The sequence below is a fragment of the Lathamus discolor genome, chromosome 5, assembly GCF_037157495.1.
Source record: "Lathamus discolor isolate bLatDis1 chromosome 5, bLatDis1.hap1, whole genome shotgun sequence".
NCBI lineage: Eukaryota > Metazoa > Chordata > Aves > Psittaciformes > Psittacidae > Lathamus > Lathamus discolor.
The window spans coordinates 108381757-108400776 of record NC_088888.1 but is presented as its reverse complement, the minus strand read 5'-3'; the positions used below and the strand labels follow the sequence as shown (position 1 = coordinate 108400776).

General features: G+C 42.2%; 1 protein-coding gene across 5 annotated transcripts in view; it reads left to right on the top strand.

Annotated features, from left to right (window-relative positions):
- PKHD1 (PKHD1 ciliary IPT domain containing fibrocystin/polyductin) overlaps positions 1-19020 on the top strand; it is a 272144-nt gene that overhangs the window by 70132 nt on the left and 182992 nt on the right. The window lies entirely within an intron of this gene.

Sequence of the window (19020 nt, the reverse complement as noted above, 5' to 3'; positions counted from 1 at the left end):
TCTGCCCCACTGTTGCATTCAGCATCATTAGTGTTTGTAACTTGCTTCATTATTATCTAAGGAAGAGTTGCAGAATTATTTTTGTATTGGTGTGTAATGCAATTTAGCCTACTGAAAGGAGAGGGGAAAAAATCCAGCACTGATTGTATATCCCACAGGACTTAATTAGTTCATATTTTCATGATACACTGGATAATGGGAAGATATGAATTAAATAATAAAAGAGAAGAGAAAATTTCTAATGCTCACTCAGTACCTGTCCACTTCCACCTTGGCTGTATAATGAGATGTCAGCTACTGTGACACTGATGAGACTTGCAAAACACACTGGTAACACATGTAAAGGATGCTCATGGGAAGGTTTGACCAGGCTCGGATGTCTCTGAACCCATTATGCTTAGTGAGCCTTCAGATTATTATTTCGGATCACTGGACCAGACCTAATTATCATGCAAGCATGCTGTTTGAGCAGTGTTTCCCTCCTCTGGCTCCCCCTCCTCCTCTGGCCCAGATGGGTAATATAATGTTTGTTGGAGGGCAGATGCCACATATATGAAGACAGTCATAGGAAAGCTGAACTGGTATACTAGTGAATTCTCTACAACCCAGCCCTCAAGGGGTCCCTATTAAGAAATAGAAGGCTAATAAAAAATAACTTGCTAGATAAAAAGCACCATCCTGGATTATGGCTCTGCCTGGGTATGCTGTGCTGCCTTTAGTTTGTTTTTAAATAGGGCGTTAAGGGAAGGCCTTGAGATTTAAGAAGAAGCTTAGAGTATTGAGGATCTGTGAATTCTCAGCTTGGTGGCTGATACCAGGATAACTGTTTTGTTCACTTCTCAACCAGAAAAGAAAAAAGAAAAACAGAACCCCATAAAGGCTGTGTCTGAGATACATGCTAGAAGACCCTTGCTGTTTAATTTAATGTAATCAGGACTAGCTCTCCAAATCCCCTGGATTCCTCTCAAGACCTTAGAATCACTCATTCCTTCTTTCTTTTTCTTTTGTCCTCATTTTCTACATTTATTGTCTCTCTGGTTGCCACAGTATTTGGAGGTGGGGAAGAAGGAGAGATATCTTTGCCCACTGAAGATATTTTGTACTTTTTAAAGGTGACCAAATCTCTTGAAAGTGTCCATCTGTGAGGGTTACAAGTGATGGAAGGTGGATCTTGCCTTGCAGGTCCAGTAGGCTCTTTGTGCCCTGTGTGATGTGCAACGCTCTTTCATTCTTGTGTTAGTGCAGTCCTCATGTTGCGTGGATGTCTGATTGGTGCACTTTTGAGGGTGAAGGGCTCATAGTTGGTTGCCACTGCTTGCAGGCAAGTGTGGGTTTCCAGTTTATGGTCATTATCTTCTGTTTAAAAAACAAAATAAAAAATTTCAGTAATGTCTTTAGGGTACCAGTGCCTAAGGGTGAACATGGAGTATTTAGTTTGAGGCTTCTTTGTCTTCAGGGCCCTGGCATACTCTCATTCCTACACTGTCTCTCTTTGGTGCCCTTTGGCTATCTCCATTTGCCCTTGATCTCCCGTAGTGCCTTTTTTTTTTTCTGGTGCACCAAAGAATACCACAAAAGGCAAACAATCCTTTCTCTGCTTTCTCCAGTGCTTCCCCCTTTGCTATAATGCCCATGAGAAAAACTACTATATCAATCTGAAAGTAGGTAAGTAGGGTATGGATCAAACATGCTGCCTGCGAGGATGGATGCATAGTGGTTTGAGTGTGAGTCCGTGAATGAGTCCTGGAATCATGTGCTAGCAGAAATGGAGCAGTCAGGTTTGTGCTTCCTCCCCTTTGGTACAAGGGAAGCAGTGCCACCTGTCCTGTGTCACCTTATCATGAAAATGGATGCTAAAGGGTACTTCAGGAGTGGTCTTTCCTCTTCGGCCTCTTTACCGTGTTGCAGAAGTTTACAGGGGAAGCCACAGAGCAGATTCCAGCTTGATAAGTAGTTTGTTTGGAAGGGGTTAATAAAACAGTTCCCCTTTTCTAAACGGGAGGGAGAAATATATCAAAATATGATATTTCATTCCTGTATATCCATTTAGATACTGTAAAACACCAGATTTGTTTATTTGGCCATAGCAATCACATCTCGCAGAGACTAGGGAACAGTTTCTTTTGACTACAGCTTGTTAGGGAACATCCGGATAGAACCTGATGTTACGGTCTTGGGCTTTGAGTAGGGCTCCTGGGTGCTATGGCAGTGCAAATAGCCAAACACAACTATGTTACACAGGATGGGATGTCAGGATGAAACTCTTCTAAAATATTATATGTGTATTTTTAACAAATACACATTTTCAACAGCCCCACAAGCCCACCCTTACATCTCCATGTTCCCTGCTTTCTTAACCTGCTAGCTTGATCCCAGTGTTATTTTAAGAAGGGGGTGGGGAATGCAACAAAACCAACCAAGATTTGAAAGCTTCACAGAAAGGAAATGGAGGAGCCCATAATAGTCTTCATAAAAACCAAACCACAAAGCCAGTCTTGGGGTGCGGATACTATCAGAGCAGAGAGGTACCATCTGCAAGGTTGTTAAGATGTAGAGAACCAAGATGGCCTCCACAGTAACCACAGGCAATGTGAAGAGATAAATGGTTGACCCGAGCCCGTGTCAGGCTAGGATTGATGCCACTATCAGCCCTAGTGCCTTTGCAATGATTTTTTAAGAAATCTCTGATAGAGTGTGTTATCTAGTTACTGGCGCAAGGGCAATGGCCTGGAGGCGGTGAGGAGGAGGGGGGAGGAAGAAGGAGAGGAGGAGGAGAGAGAGAAAGGAAAAAAAGGTCATTCCAGGAGGACAATCTCGGTTGGACTAAATGAGAAAATAAGGGCCTTGCTCTGTAAGGAGGTGTGTGTAAATAAATAAATAAATAAAGTAGCTGCTAGGTGTATGAGTAAAAAATAATCAAAATTGCTGCTTTTTCTGTTTTTCCTTTTTTCTTTTTTTTTTTTTTTTTAATGGGGTTGTCCTTGGGCTACAATGGGAAATTTAGGCGATCTGCTTGTGATGTCGGTTGTTTTTTTTAACTTTAACCCTTTGCTCCCTGATTTAAGGTTTAACTCTTTCCTCTCCTGCTGTCACATCAAAAATGAAGGACTGAACTGTAGCTTTTTTTTTTCCCACCATTGTTAACAGCTTCTTGTTCTGTTTTTGGGTTTTTATTTTTTCTTATGCCACCATCTTTCTAATATTTCTGAGGAGATTGCTTACCAAATTGTTTGTAACTTTTCAAGGAGCCCTTTTCTCCCCATCACTTATACTGTTGCATGAAATGCACAGTGGGAGTTACCCCCAGGATAGGATGCTGTTATGCCCTGGATGGGATGCCAGTCCCCTGTCAACCTACAGCACACCAAAGCTTTTCCGCTTGCATTTAAACATACCTGTGTGAAATCAGAACTAAGCATGGCTTAGTTTAATGAGAACTGTTTTCTTTCTTTCCCCTCTATTTATTCCTGTTCCCCACCTTTAAGAGAAACACAGATTCAGAGTGAAAAGTATCATTTTGGAGATGCTCCTCCAGGGAACAGAAAGCAAATCTTTCCCTTTCTGCACAAAGAGAAGGCTTAAATTAAGGTCAGGAGGGTGTGGGGAAGCCTTCCTAAGGGAGTGTGGGCACATTTTCTCTCTGCTTGCTCCCAGGCTCTTGCACAGAGTCTTGCAGCCACTTTCTTGTTTAATTATGACAAACCCTAACTGGCTTCAGTATTTAGGCAGTTTTGGAGGGTGAATGATTGTCTGTGGTTTGAAAGCATGGCTCTGGTTCTCCATCTGTGTGACTCACTCTTAATTTGGGGGAAGGGGATGTGAGTATTTGGTGGCTGGGTCCATGATGGGGTGCTTGGCTTTGGAGCTCTGGGTGAAGTCAGCAGGAAGCCTTCTCCATCTCTCTATTTTGGGGATTCAATTGGAAAAGAGCTGAGCTCCTTGCAGACACACATAGAATAGTTATTATAACCCAGATTTGTTCTGCACTGAGGCATAGCTTAATGTATGTGAACGTCTTGCATCTCCTTAAGTGTGGTGTAGGCTGAAAATGTTTTCAGACACTTGCATCACTAAAATAGGATCCTGTGTCACCATCTGACTTTGCGTCCTCTCCTCAGTCCCAGAGCAATACTGTGTACTTGATGCTTCATGTGGGAGCAACAAGGCATTGCCTGACCTACACTACTTCCCAACTTTATGTTTTGTTGGTTCATTTTAGGCACTTAAATCCATACTGAGGCCTTGACATATGAATGCCCAGTTCTGAACTTTAAACCTTCACCTTGATGATCTTGTTCCCTCATCCACATCAAAATTGATTGGATTTAATCTTCCAAAATGCTGAGCCTACATGGCTGTTGATATGTCAGGTGTCTCTATGTTCCTGCAAGTCACTCCTAATTACTGGTGGTTTATTCAGAGACATTTATGCAGCAGAAAAAATGTATATACAAAGCCACAGAATTCTCTAGACGTTTGCTCATTTGGATAAGCATTGGCAGGATATGGGCCAGTAACTCAGGTGGGCTGGTTCTCATTACCCATGGGTTGCAGAGGAGGAGGACCTCCTTCTCTTTCTGTCTCTGCAAAGTTTCAACTAGACTATAGACTGTACCTGGACCCAGTGTAATACCTCTGTCATTCATGGCATTGTTGAAGGTGGGTATTAGGTTACCCAGTCTATAGGGACGTAGCTTTAAAGAACTGAGTTTGGTACCCAGGCTATCCTAGAGCATCAAGGGCAAGGTCAGGCTCCCCATCCAGTTCACAAGAAGTGAGAAGCCTTGGATAGACTGTGTTTGTGGGACAGCTGGGTTTTGTTTCATTTAGAAGAAAAATAGGTAAATCCTGAAGATAACAAAAACCTGAAAAGTTTGATCTTTTAGTGAGCTACCTGTAATGATGAAAAAATAATCATCTTGCATTGTGATTTCTTCTGAGTCTTTAAAGATTAAAGTAAAAATGAAGAGTATTTGATGTGTTGCTCTTTTTAAAGTTTGATTTTAAAAAAATGCTGTAACAGGAGGAAAACCGGACATGTTCAAACACTATACCATAATTAATCTAATAGGGCCTTCCTTCTGTCTTTCAGGAAAGGGTTAATTTTATGTGATTGCCAGTAAAAGCAAGCTGTTTTCATGATGAGTCTGTAATAGCTGGGTGATAGACTGGTTTAACAACTGCTTGCTAAATGCTGGGTACCTTCTCCTGATTGGCAGCTCCATAAGTGGAAGCCCCTCGTGTCCAATCTGTCCTTGTGAATAGCTGCAGAGCAAAGGACTTCATTAAGAGATCGTAAGGCTACCTCGTAAAAACTAGCAAATAATTACGATGGCAATGGGAAGGAACGAAGAGGACTGAGTGCTCTGTGGTCCCCATGAAGAAAAGCAGACATCCCAGAGCAGGGAAGCATCAGGTGAAGTGGATGTTATAAACACTTTCTCGTGAACACTGTGTCTTCTCAATAAAGCGGCAGTTTAGCTCTTCTATAGCTTTAACAAAATATTTCCAGTTAACTTCATGGGTGGTGTGGGGCTGGGAGCTGTTAGCTCATATTCAGTTAATTTCAAATGTCAGAGCTCATTAGCAGTGATTTTAGCCAAAGACAGTTTGTGAGGAGCTCGGTAAATTTGACTTCCTCAAATAAAATTGAGGAAAGAGATTGCTGTTTTGCTTATTGATTTATTTTCCTGCTTTCACACATCTTCTTTGGGTCTGTGATTCTGGTCAAGGGTCAGGCTCAGCTTCAGCCACTTAGGGATCGTATTTCTCCCTCTTTCACATGCAGTTGTGCTCTTTCACTGTCTAATCCTTACTTATTTGTCTTTTTTCCTCCTGCCTTAACCTGTGCTTGGTGAGCAGAAGACGCAGTTTGTGCTTTCAGTGTTGAGGAAAGCTTTTCCCTGAGCTTGTCAGCAAGCTCATGAGGGCATGAAAGCAAGCACATGTAGGCAGGAAAGCAGCATGGATTTGGAAGTCCAGACTGACCTATGCAGACCTGGGTAGAGAGAGATGTATGTAACAATTCTGGATTAATTGTAGGGATAACTCACCCAAGGTTGGTTTGTGTATGTTTTCCTGGACATAGAACTTAGCTCCTTGTTGTCTTAAATCCCTCTGTGTCAAATGAATTGGTGCAGAGAAAGTTGTTGGGCAGTTGGTGCTATTCTATAGTGCCTTTTTGTGAGCCCTACTGCTGTCAGCACAGGGCCGCAACATGAAATGAAGCCACTGGAGGTAAAAATACGGCTTCAAAGCTGAGATGCCCAGGGAATGCTGCAGAAGTTGAGGTTCTCCATGCAGGGGGGACTGCAGTCACTGGTCACTGGCATGGCCCCAGACCAGTGTTCATTTTCTGGTTTGGAAGAAATGGTTTCTCAATTGCCAGGTACCTAAGGGACTTGAAGGCAGGTACCATGGGGTGACAATTTTGACTGTTTATCCAGGTGGTGATATCTGGCAGTGGATAGGGCTTTTTGGATTTGGACCGAGGTACTTCCACCTCCTGTACACATATCCTCATTTGAGTATATACCCTAGTATGGTGCCTATCTCTTCCTGAAATCAAATCTGCCTTTGAAAAATGCTACTGGGCACCCATCTGCACCTTAAGTACTTGAATACATTCATATTCTGGGGTAAGAATGTGCCAGCAAAGATCCTTGGATAAAGGGACCCTGGATTTTATGTCCTATCAGACGATTACCAGGCAGACAAATGTGTGTGTGGGAGGGCAGATAGTGAAAGCCATGGAGTGTACATTATTTCAGGGAATCTGCATTCCCAACAAAGATGAGCTGTTACAGCCCTGCAAAACAGAGAGGCATGGCTTTATAGTTCAAACAGCAGCAGTTTGTGCTTTCAGCTCAAAGGCCACTCAGTTCAGAGGGCAGTGTGTTGGTCGAGAGGTTCTCTCTCACGCTAGTCTCTCATCTTCTTGTCTAATTTAAAGGAAGTTTGGGCTAAAATCACTTGAAATGACAAGAGTGGTTGCTGTCCCATAATGTGTGTGACGCTGCTCTTTAGTGGAGGCGTACTTGTTCATGGCATGGCTGTTCAGCACAAAGCGCACTAAATTAACTTCAGCTGCCTTCTGGCTTATGTTGCGGTGCTGTCTGCACCCCTGCTGAAATTGCCTATTGTGTGCCACTGTGAGCAAAAAGTACTGGGAAAAAGAAAGAAAATTAAATGGTACAACTATTTCATTGAGAATAAGTTCTAATTTTAACTATCTAAAATGAAAGTATTGAAGCTCACATATCTGCCGTAGACATGTCCTTGTTTGGAAGGTATCTTTCATCAGGAATGTTCTCTTTGTGTGCAGCTCCTTGCACAGGAAGATCTGAGGCTTTATCTGAATTTATTGCAATTAAATAGATACCCTTGACTTCAGGGAAATAGCATGGGTGTTCCCAGTCTTCTAAATGTCGCATAATGTTTGGATTCCCATTAGGATTTGGCAAATTCTGCTCATAGTGACAGTGCAAAAGCAGTGGCATCTTCCTGGCCACCATAACCCAGTGTTACCCTATTGCTTATGTGACCTTTTCTGTAAGAGTCTCATCTTCACCTTTTTACCTTTCTTACAGATAAGTGTTTTTGATGATGACAATAAAGATACCGCAAAGCACTTTTATTCTTGGTTGCCCCATCTAGGCTGTGTGTTTGGATCCAAGCGGTCAGCGTTCCAGTCAGATTGCACTATCAGATGGAGCTGGCTCTATTTCCTGCATTATTCTTCCTGGCTGTACCACATTATGCAATTATGTTTGCATTTAAACCTGAGCACTTACCTGTAATGATGCTGTAGTTCAGTACATGATACATTACAGCAGTAGATAATGCATACAGATAGGCTAAGAAAGCATGTTGTTGATGTGCTAAAACTAAACAGGACATTGCATTTGAAAGCGGACTCTGAAAGCTCGCAGATTAGGCAGAGCTGTTTAAAAAGCTTGCATCCCGGGAAGTGTTCAAGCCAGGTTGGACAGGGATTTGAGCAACCCGGTCTAGTGGAAGGTGTCCCTGCCCACGCCAGCGGTTTGGAACTGGACAAGCTTTAAGGTCCCTTCCAACAAACTATTCTAGGATTCTACAAAATAATAGAGTGCAGGATGAAACCCTCTCTCTGCTGGGCAGGTACAGGATTGGAAGGGCAAGGCAGGCTTCCCCAGCGTTGCCCTTTGGTTCCATAGCAGAAGTTTAATATGAGCACTTCTGGGTGCAGCCACTCATATCTGCCAGAGCAGGACTGTCTCAGTGACTGCTGGGAGTCCCAAATCCTGCACCCCTATAGCTCAACCTAAGTGGGCAACAATGATACAGCTTGAAGAACTGCCTGTGTCTCTGCTGCATGAGTGAAGTTAGCTGGGTTGTTCTAGGTGGTGCTCTGTAGCTGGATGGCAGACCCTGGCTCCAAATGCTGAGGGTGATAGGTACTACCAAATTGCCGTAAGGTGGTTAATCTAACTTCCTTTAGGATTCCACTTCCGACAGAGAAAATGAAGACTTTAGAAACTTCCCTGCCTATATGCAGGGCATTGTGCTGGAGCAAAGGGGCAGATTTCAGAAAGTAATAACTTTCAATACTGCTAGTTTGCATCAGGTCTCATCCTGGGAGGCAGAGAAGTTATATAGCCTGAATAAATTACTTTGTGCCCGTTCAGGTCCTCCCTCTCAAAGTGGAATTTACTTTAAAAATACATTTTAAGCAGGTGAAAATCATCAGGCAAAATGCTTTGATGAAGCTGCTGCAGTAATTAAGCAGAAACCAAACCTCGTGCAGTCAGACATGGCTTTTCCTTGTGGGATACTAGAGCGATGGCCTCCTGCTTCATAAGGTATCAGCAAGCACATCAGTTTTCCCCTCAACAAAACAGGGATTTCAACTTGTTTTCCTATCAGGTCCCTTCTTCTTTCATGAGATGTCCAGTTACAGTCACTTGAATGGCCCTCCCACTTTGGCTGAAGAGACTTGGATGCATAAATGGTAGTGTCAGTGTTTGTCCTTGGTCTGTGTGGTTTTGCTGTCTATATACCTTGCTTTATGCATAAGACATATCAAGTTATAGCCTACCTGCAGCATTTCCCCTCTTCTAAGCATTTTTCAGTCTTTGCCTGGTATATCACTGAAACCCCTTGTGAACTGGGTTTGTGGTGGAGGCTACCGGTATATCAGTTCACTTGTATTCCTTACATCCCTACAAGAGCTGTGTGGAAGTCAGGGGCTGGAAACCACATCAGTGCTTTTGACCTCCAGCCCATCCTCTCTGCAGATTTGGGACACACAACTTTATTTTTCCTCCTGCCTGATCCCAGAAGCTCATCATCATCAGATCTCCACTGCTGGGGTGGAACAGCCTCCGTTCTTCTGCCCCATTGACTGTACTGCCCATTCAGAAATCCTTTCTGCTGACACGTAGGCATGTAATTTGATTTCTTTTCCTGCAGGTGGTTGGAAAATTGTTCAGCTAATCTTTGTGTTTGCAATATTTGCTCTCAGATTAGTTGAAGTAAGTCAAGATCATTCAATTGTGAGACAATATTTGCACAACGCATAGTGCAAAGTCTAACAGAGTTGCCAGGCTTGGTTATTCTGCTTGTGTAAACAACTTGATGCTGCAATTTTCTCATTACCATTAAATTGACATATTTAATTTGTCTCAGAAGCCTTCATCCTCTGAGAAATCACTGGTTTAGAGAGATGTGTAAATTATGTGTGCCCTTTGACTGTGCTCTGGAAAGGAAAACCCAGTTGTGTTGTATCTAAACTGGAAGATTGCACTGAATTCCCCAATGTGTTTCCATGAACAGGATTTTCATGAAAGTTGATCTTACAACTAAAACTCGGCACTGGGCTAATTTCCCCTAAAATAAGCTGTTTCTTGTTATCAGGCCATACATGAAAATCAGGAAGATTCTCGTGAATTAGCAATGAGCTACTGTATAGAAAATTTACATTTTGTGAAACAGGGCTCTTAATGTGCTTCAAGGCATTTCCTGTGCTTCCAGTGTGTTTTCCTTAATATTTGAAGTTTTCTGATCATAAGATCAACCTCCCACCATAACCCTCAAAAGATTCTGAAAAACCCAAGACCACCACTTTGGGACTCACATCAGCGCGGTAAATAGACCTGGTCCTTCCCATGGATTTCCTGGTTTGTCTCATTATAGAGTGGCTTAATACTGCTCATAACTCCCCATTACATGGCATAATATCTTGGGTGAGCTTTGTTGCCTATGTATAGGAAGCTGGCTTGTGCTATATCTGGGACGTGCACCCCCTGACAACAGCGATGTCTTTTCAGTGCCCTCCCTGTGAAAGCACCATTAGACCTAACTAACACTCCATGTCCTTAATTAAATACCTCTGGTGCAAAGAGCCTTACCTTCTGTGCTTGGAAATTGCAGTGATTACTCCCCTGCTGGAAAATCCTTATTTTTGGTAGTTGTTTTTTGAATGGTTTTGTTGGTTTAATTGTTTGGGACCTTATTTTATTCTTTTACCAGGAATTAAGCTGTTTCTTATGCCATTGTCCAGTTGTAAATTAGCCTCAGACCAACTTGTGCCAAGGGCTCTGACCTCCGAAACTGCCCACTCATTTTTTTAGGCGAACTAATCAGCTAGATGAACTATTTACAGTTGGCTTTTGGGTCTTCTCACTGCTTTCGCGGCTGCCCCTGTCTGAGTAATTAATGACAGTGTGGCTTGTTTATGGTCTTGAGTTACTAATGCTGTTGGCTGCAAATGCATTTTTACCTCTGGGACGTGCAAGTTTCCTGGTTCTAGTCCCACCTCACCAGCCCAGGTCAATTTTTTGTGTGTAAACAGATTTATCCTGTAATAGTTGGAGAGAGAGTAGGGCCATTCATCAGTCCCTTACAGAACATGCCCAGCCAGATACTTCCTTTCTTGTGCCTGTGCAGTTCAACAGAAATCAGAGAGATTCCTGCAGGACAGATAAAATAAATATAAAAGGGGGAAAAAACCCAAACAAAAATAATCCTTTCTTTTTAACTCAGGGTACAGGCCATCTCAATTAAAAATAAAGGTATAAGATGGTGCACCACGTGTCCAGCCATGAGCCCAGCCCTGATCCTCGTATCAATGTTTACAGGAGTCATTAATGAAGAAACTGCTTAGGTAGGATGATGCTGCCTACACTTTAAAGCTAGAGTAAAGGTTAAAGAGAAGTTACATCAGATGATGTAGATATTGAAATATCATCTCATGGCCTTGGAAAGGGTTTGTTGGGTTAGGTTGAGGCTTGTTTTATCACAGACAATCGTGCCAAGCATGACAATTCATAAAGGAAACCCCAGTTTTGTCTCCTGCTCCCTTTGGAAACCTGATACAGATTCTCAATGCATGGACAGTCAGAAGCATTCTCCTCATTTCCATCATTAGTTTATTCACAGCTATGGTTACTTCCAGTCTTCCTGGGGATAATGTTGTCTTTTGGCATAAATGATACATTTTTCCTGTTGTATACTTTGGCTATCTTTCCTTCCTTCTGTTTCTTAACGTGCGAAAGGCTACTTCCTTAATGATTTGTGACTCGGGCACAACCATTCCTGCTATTTTTTGTATAATTTTTTCAGAAACCTGGAAAAGACAGTCCCATCATCTACCTACCTCTGTTGCTCATATTGGTTACTAGTGTCTGCTCAGTCGGTCTCTGCCATGATAGGAATTTATGGGGAACTTCTGTTCATGCCTCTGGACTGTCAGTAAAATTCTTAATTGTTTTGCCAGTGTCTAAAAACTGCCACCCTATTATTCATTGCTAAACTGACACCAGGGACTGTCTTAACACTGACACTATGAGAAGGACCTCGGTGGTCAGATCATGTTATTTTCAGGATCATCATCCCATAGAACTGAAGTGGGTGAGAAATTTCTCAAGATCCACAGCTCATGAGTTCCTAGGAGCCAAGAGGTTGTCTTTTCTTAGAGGGAAGGCTGGAGGAAATTAAAGAAGTTGAAATATACTCCCTATTTTCCCGTGTCTTTCTTTTGCCGTGTCTTTCTTTCAAAGGACTTTCCAAATGGAACCAGATTAAACAGAAGTGATAGAGGTGAACGGAATGCTTTTACTAAGAGGATGGAAATAGACTGCCTATTACAAAGTTCTGCAGAGATTCTCCATTCATTACTTTCTACTCCCTCACATCCAGACTAGAAAGATCCTTGAAAATATCTTAATCAATGGCAAAGTTGGAGTACTGTAATGAAGTGCACATGAAGTCCTTTAAGGGGTTGTTGATCACATTGTAAGATCTACTAGACTGCTTTGGCACTCCAATTTCCAAAGAAACTCAGTACAAGCTGCTTTAATATTTGAAGGCATCTTCTCTGAAATTGGTGCATGGGCAAGAGTAACCCTGCAAAAACTGGTAATTCTTAATCTGTCTTGTTTGCTTCTCCATGGTTAAAATTGGCCTTTCTGGAAGGAAAGAGTGGAGAATGGTGCAGAACATGCTGATTTGCCACTCTTCCCTGCTAGCTGGTGTTTGTTTGCTGCTCTCCTGTTATGAGCATTAGATGCTACCTTCTGTCCTGAGACTGCTTGCAGAAGCCTCATGAAATTCTGCATTCATTATTAGCTTTGACTATTTGAGTTTGGCCATTCTTTGATTTCATAGCACAACCAACTAAATTGTACTTATTTCTGTGCGGAATGTAAATCCATATATTAATCTACAAAGTAAGGTGCTGCACTGTGGTTGATGGAGACAATATTTTTTTTCTTGTCTTACACTTGTTTTTGCACAATGTAAGGTATATTCCATTCTCTTTGGGACAACCCTGTTTTGCCTTTCCCATGAAGCTGTGTATTGGAAGGGCCTTTGTTCTCTCTGTTAGCAAATTCCTTATATGCTGCTGGGAATGAAAAAATGATTGCAAAAGTCCTCTTTTGGTTTTAGTTCATATAGAGAAAAGGATATTTTTTACACTGAGTGATGAAGTGCGTGCAGGAAGCTGTTCTTACAACAGCAGGATGAAAGAGTGTCCTTGTCTCAGGGATGTTGGTTATACAGACTATAAGAACTATCCACAGAAATTGGAATTCTGTAACTTTACAATTGTGATGAGTGATTTTCAGTTAATTTGGCAAAGGGTTAGAGGCCCTACAAGCAAGAGAGACTAGGAATGACGTCAAGAGACAGGTTCAGTTTCTTCGAGCACTGGGCAATGTTTTGCATGTTAGCTACGCTGACTGTAGAAATAGCATGTAGTTGCATCCTTTTTAAGTATGTGTAGGAAGGAGGAGCCTGCACCAATTTGTCTGTTTTAATTATAGATGTTCTACCCACCTTCCTAATTGCTCCTTCATGAAGAAGTAGCCTGTTTCCCTTTTCCCTACAAGCTAAAAATAATCAACTTTTGTTTGTTTCTGTAAATATATTTTTTTTTGCCCTTGAGGAGATAATTATTTCTATTGTTGCATGAAGATGGTGGCCAATACGGGAGGAATAATTAGAGCAGATGGCTGAAAATACTTCCCTTGTAAAAGATATCTAGTGTAATAAAATACCTCCCCTCCCTTTTTGTCTCCTCCAAATATATGTTTTTCTTTCCTTCAGGTGGATGGGAGTTGGGTGAGGGGTGTAAATCTTTTCCTGATGTATTAAGCTGAGAAGCTGTCAAGAGTTCACAGCCTGGAAAGTGAGCTCCCTGTATCCATCACTGAAATTAAAGTGTTTTCAATGTGGTGTGGAGTCCTGGGTCTACAGGGTGGGGAAATATACGCTGTACTCCATCACTTAAAATGTTAACCTTGTCTCTCCATGGTGACTGAGGACAGGAACACTTGCTCTCTGTACTCTCTGGTTAAATGGCAATCTGTCAGGCATCATGGCAAAGGCTACCTTGTGGGTGTCAATCTCTGCTGTGTCTGCAGCATGGGAAACATTTGCTCATTTGTGGCAGTGCACACCAGGAAGGGTGCACCTTCTTCCTGCTAGAGATCATAGGAAGCAACTAGGAGAGTTTCTTGCATGCGCAGGAGCAGTACTGTGCTCTGTGTCGTATTGGATGTGAATGGGCGAAAGGAGAAAGCTGGCTTCAGGGGAGGCAAGCTGGTGGGAAAACCCTCCTGACTTCAGATTTCTCCCTGTAGCTATGTCGCAGATAGCCCTCAGCTGAAACCCACAGCCCAGAAGAGTGTGGAGCACAGCAGCAAGCAGACACCGCTGGTTTTAAAACTCCTGTCTTTTTCTGATCAGAGAATTAGGGCTCTTGTCTTTGTGCCTATAACAGTTGCTGCATTCCACATTTCAGGACTGTACTCTGAAAAAATCCGCACAACTAACCAAACAAACTATAAAGTCACCACAAAGTGAGATCAGATTATTTATACTGTGTCTAAACAGCAGTTTCCCGACATTTCAAAGCCCAGATCTTGCATGTTGGGGAAGAGAGAGTTAAAAATCACTGGATAAACATGTTGTGTTGGCAGAATGATTGTTACTTACCAAAATTTAGACCAAACATTGAACGAATACTCACTTACAATCTCTTCCGTTTGTGACTTGCTTGCCAGCCTGCATGGGAATGCAAGTATAGCGCTGTTATTTATTCATTTTCTGCAGTTGCTGCTGCTGTTTCTGAGCCCTGGTAGTCACAGGCACAAGCTGAGAAAGTGGTACTGAGAGATCATGTCCCCAAAGGCTGACATAAAGGCAATCCCAGGCTGGCTGACAACAGCAGCAGCTAAAAACATAAAATGGAAAGAAATCTGCCTGGAAATGGAAAAAAGAAGGTACAGCAGGGACGAAAAGGCTTATGTGCTGCATTATAAGGAGCTTGTACATCTTTTATTGTATGTTATTAAAACATTATTTTATCTTTACATAATTCATTCATTGTTTAGGAGCTGTAATAGGGAAGGAGTTGATACCCTTCAAAATTAACCTGTGTTGTGTACAAGCTGTGAGCTTCATGCATAAGGTGTGGGCTTGAAATGAGCTGTGCATGGCACACACCAGATGGACGTCATGGGTGGGAAGATATTGCTGGGCTCTCCTCATTGAATTTTCATGTCAGATCCCTCCCTAGTCCTCATGCTCTTTGATGCCCCAGGAAGAATAACTGGGTCCTTAGGGAGTCTCAGTGCTTGTGATTTCTTACCCACCTAGAGTTTCTGCACATATTTTGCAGGTTTGGTTCCCTACTCAGTGTAATCTGTACTGGTTCAAGAGGTGAAATGTTGCCAGGGTGGGTTTTCTGTGGATGTCTGGTGTGAGGGCATGTCCTGCAAAAGTCTGGGTGACCATTTTAAGTGTGGACACAACTGCTATACTTGTGTCCTTGGGGAAAACACCAGAAGAGTCTCTTACCCCAGTCTCTACTGATTTTCAGGAACCTTGCAGGAACTGGGCTTTGGGCAACCTGGTCTAGTGGAAAGTGTCTCTGCCCATTGGCACTAGATGATTTTTAAGGTCCCTTTCAGCCCAAACCATTCTCTGATCTCGGTGGTCTCACTCCTAGTTGAAGTTGGCTATGTTGAAGTGTGAGCTCTGACAGTGGCACAGATGGATACAGAGATGTTATGGTCTCATGAGCTCCATTTCCTCCAAATCATCTCTTCAACTGTCTGGTACACACTGAAGTCAGAGTGCGAATCTGCCATCTCACTGCAGCAGCTGCAGCCACCCAGCTCCAACTTCATCATTCAGGGCTTGTTTTATGCCAGCTCCTCTTGCTCTCATCCTGACTTTCAATCTCCCTGCCATTTAATGTGTCCTGTGCTGAAGCTGGAAAAAGCACAGGAGGAAAGTGCCCACTGCCAGCCGCCGACGTACAGCTTTCCTTGGTCTGTGGGTTCCTCCTGGTTCATTCAACAAGTATGCATGGGATGGGCATTCAGCCATGACCCTGGTGCTTGCAGCTGCTGTTGCTCTTCAGTCATACTGAGAAGTGTTTCATTTAAACACTGTAAGTCAAATGCTGGGTGCCAAGCAGAGGAAAAAAAATGGGAAAAGAGTTTTCTTCTATGAAAACACAGTGAGGCGGACTGCAGGCAGAGGGAAAGGAGCTGGATCCTCTGCATGATGATGTTCAGGAAATGGCCATGCGGCCTCTTGTGAGATAATTTGGCTGTCTCACTGTCTTTTTCTTGGGTCTCAAGTGAGTTTGTCCATCACAGCGGTTGTAAAAGCATGTTCATTTTGCAAGGCAGCAAAGTCCCTCATGCTGCCCTTAGCATGCAGAGATGATGGTGTCTGGTGTCTGTAGGGTCAATGTAGTCTACAACATGTCTCGTATTGACCATAGGGCAGCTAGACAATACAGGCACAATAACCTGAGGAGGTTCCTGAAGATCACATGAAGAGAAACGAGGAGGGCCAGATGAGCATGTGGATTTCTAGAGCTGTGAGTCTGTCACCCACCCAGTTTGATGAGGGATGTGACAAGTTTCTGTATAATATTAATTTACCATGGGCTGTATAATAAAACCTGGACACAGCCACCACCATTCAGCAAAGGAAATTTAGACATTGAGTTGGAGATTGCACTGTGCTTTTCTACCAGAAAACAGGGAGAGGGTAATTGTATGGGATTCACAAGGTCCAGGCAAACTGTACTTGTGATGCAGGATGGCTGGCCATTTCACTAGCCTTGCACTAGACCACAGCTTCTTTCAGAGATCGTAAGATGGTGCTCTTTTGTATTAAGAAATGGTATAGGACTAAAAGAGAAGGGTCACCAAATAAAATCTGCTATCTCATTTCCTTACGTCAGTTCAACGACTTCCCTCAATTCTTACAAAGCTGCTTTCCCTCTAACATTTCCCTCTGTAGAATTAGGTACTTCCCTTGAGCAACCCCCCTTTCCTCTCTCTCTCTTCAGACAGATTCTTTAGATTGATAATGTGAGGGTGGCACAAGTGATTCTAAACAGCACTTGGCCCTGTATTATTAATTACTGTTTGTTTGTTTACTTTTATTAAAAAAAAAAAAAAAAGAGAAGAAAAAAGAGTACAAGTCAGAAGTCACTTGAAGGATGCACGTGCAAGTGGTACACCCGGCAGCACACTAAGCCAGGTGTCTTCTCACTGGAAACATTCAGGTACAAACTGGATGGAGCAATAGGGATTTTTATCAACTTGGGCAACCCATTTTCTGCTCCTGGTTAGTAAACTTTATTTTGAGCAATAAAATCTGTCTTTGTTTAGGTTGATGGTGTAGGGACTGCTTCTTACTTGTTCTGTTATGTGGACAAACATCACCTAGATAACAGAGTGCTTAGTTTCAGCATATCTGTATCTTTTCCGAGTCACATTCTGAAGATGGTGAATGGTTCTTAGTTTCAAAGATGATTTTGACGATTTTGATGATTTCTTGTGCCTTATTACACTGGCACATATGAGCTACTGGCTTTTATGCTAGAGGGTTCTGGTAGAATTGGATGGATCTTCTAAGAGTCTTTTAAGAGGTGACAGCAGAAACTGAACAAGAATAGCTTAAACATTAATGTTATATAGAGAAGACCTTAAATAATTAGGGTGTTTCCTAGTTTATTCTGTGTAAGTCTTGCAAGACTTCTGTCAACAGCTTACTAAGTTTTTGCTGCTAGTAAGAGCAATCTGGTATATTCCTTATGCTCTTGCTTTCCTGTTAAAGTTAACTGAAGGTTTCTAAGTGACTTCAGAGGGTTAGAGTGATGTCAGAGTGACTTTAAACCATTTAACAAACCTTCCCAGTAAAACGTTCCAACAAATCCCACCATTTCCTAACTGCGTCGCGCAGCGTTTGGCTGGTGACATTGGTTGTGTTTGTGCCAGGCAGGAATTTATGGAATTTGTAATTCTCTGCTACAGCTGGCTTGATATGCATTGTGTCTGGGAAATGTTTGCCTTGCCATGAACTGCATCCTCCTATGTCCCCTGTTCTGAGATAAAAACAAGTTTAATTAACTGCTTTTTCAAGTGGATCTATTGTATACCCTTGTATATTGTATATAGTTTGCTTCAAAGCATATCAGTGAAAAGTAATTCACAGCCTCTCTGAAAAGACAGTGGATAAAGATATCTATCTTTTCAGATGGAATTTTGTCCTAAATCTCTGAAATACATATATATATGTTTGCAAGTAATGCAGATGAAACTTGTCCTATTTCATTTAGTGACCATGGAGAAATTGTGTTCTCTGTAACTGTTGTGTACAGATGCAAAGGTTTATTATCCCTAACGATTATGCGGTTCACTCCTTCTGATGCCTGAGATATAGCGCCCCAGATGTTTTTACCTCATGTGTGTTAATACAGTCCCAGGCTTCAGTCTAAACTGAACCGAGTAATTCCCTATTTAGTGATATCATAGAGGCAGAGGATAGAAAATGTTAACCAAAATCCATACCTTACAAACAGAATGGACATAAGCCAGTTGTATCATTCAGCTTTGGAGCCAACACCCATTCCTTGGTGTAAATAATTAGGATAGTAGTCACCATGTAATAGTTTCTGGGTTCTATGGGAAATGTTGTATAAAACATCAGGCACATAAAGCTAAAATTAACAATAGCGCAGTTGAAAGAATAACTCTCACAACACCACCAGTATTGATTCACCTAAACTACAGCTCCAGAGCAAAAGCTGTAATGCACGTGATGTGCTCTGATTAAAAACTATATTTTGCTTTTGTATCGAGATATTATTCTTTCTACTGCTGTTCTGGATTAACACACCCCAGTGATGACCACAGATATTGCTGTGTCTTGTTTCCCCCTGCTGTCCTCAGATCACTTGAGGTTGTTCTTGCTAGTTCATGTGTGAGTATAAAAGAACCCATTATGAACGCCTATGTTCGCAGTTGTGCAAACATGTCCATGGAAATGTGAGCATATTCCTCAAGAAAGCAGTCAAACCTTTCACTGTAAAGAGCATGCTTGAAGTCTAGAGGTGAGGAGGAACCATGACTCGAAACAGGCAGGCGTCATTTTGTCCTTGGGCATCACGAGTCAGTCTATTTGCTGTTTTCCAAGTTAATCAGGGCTTTATTTGGAACTGATGTCCAA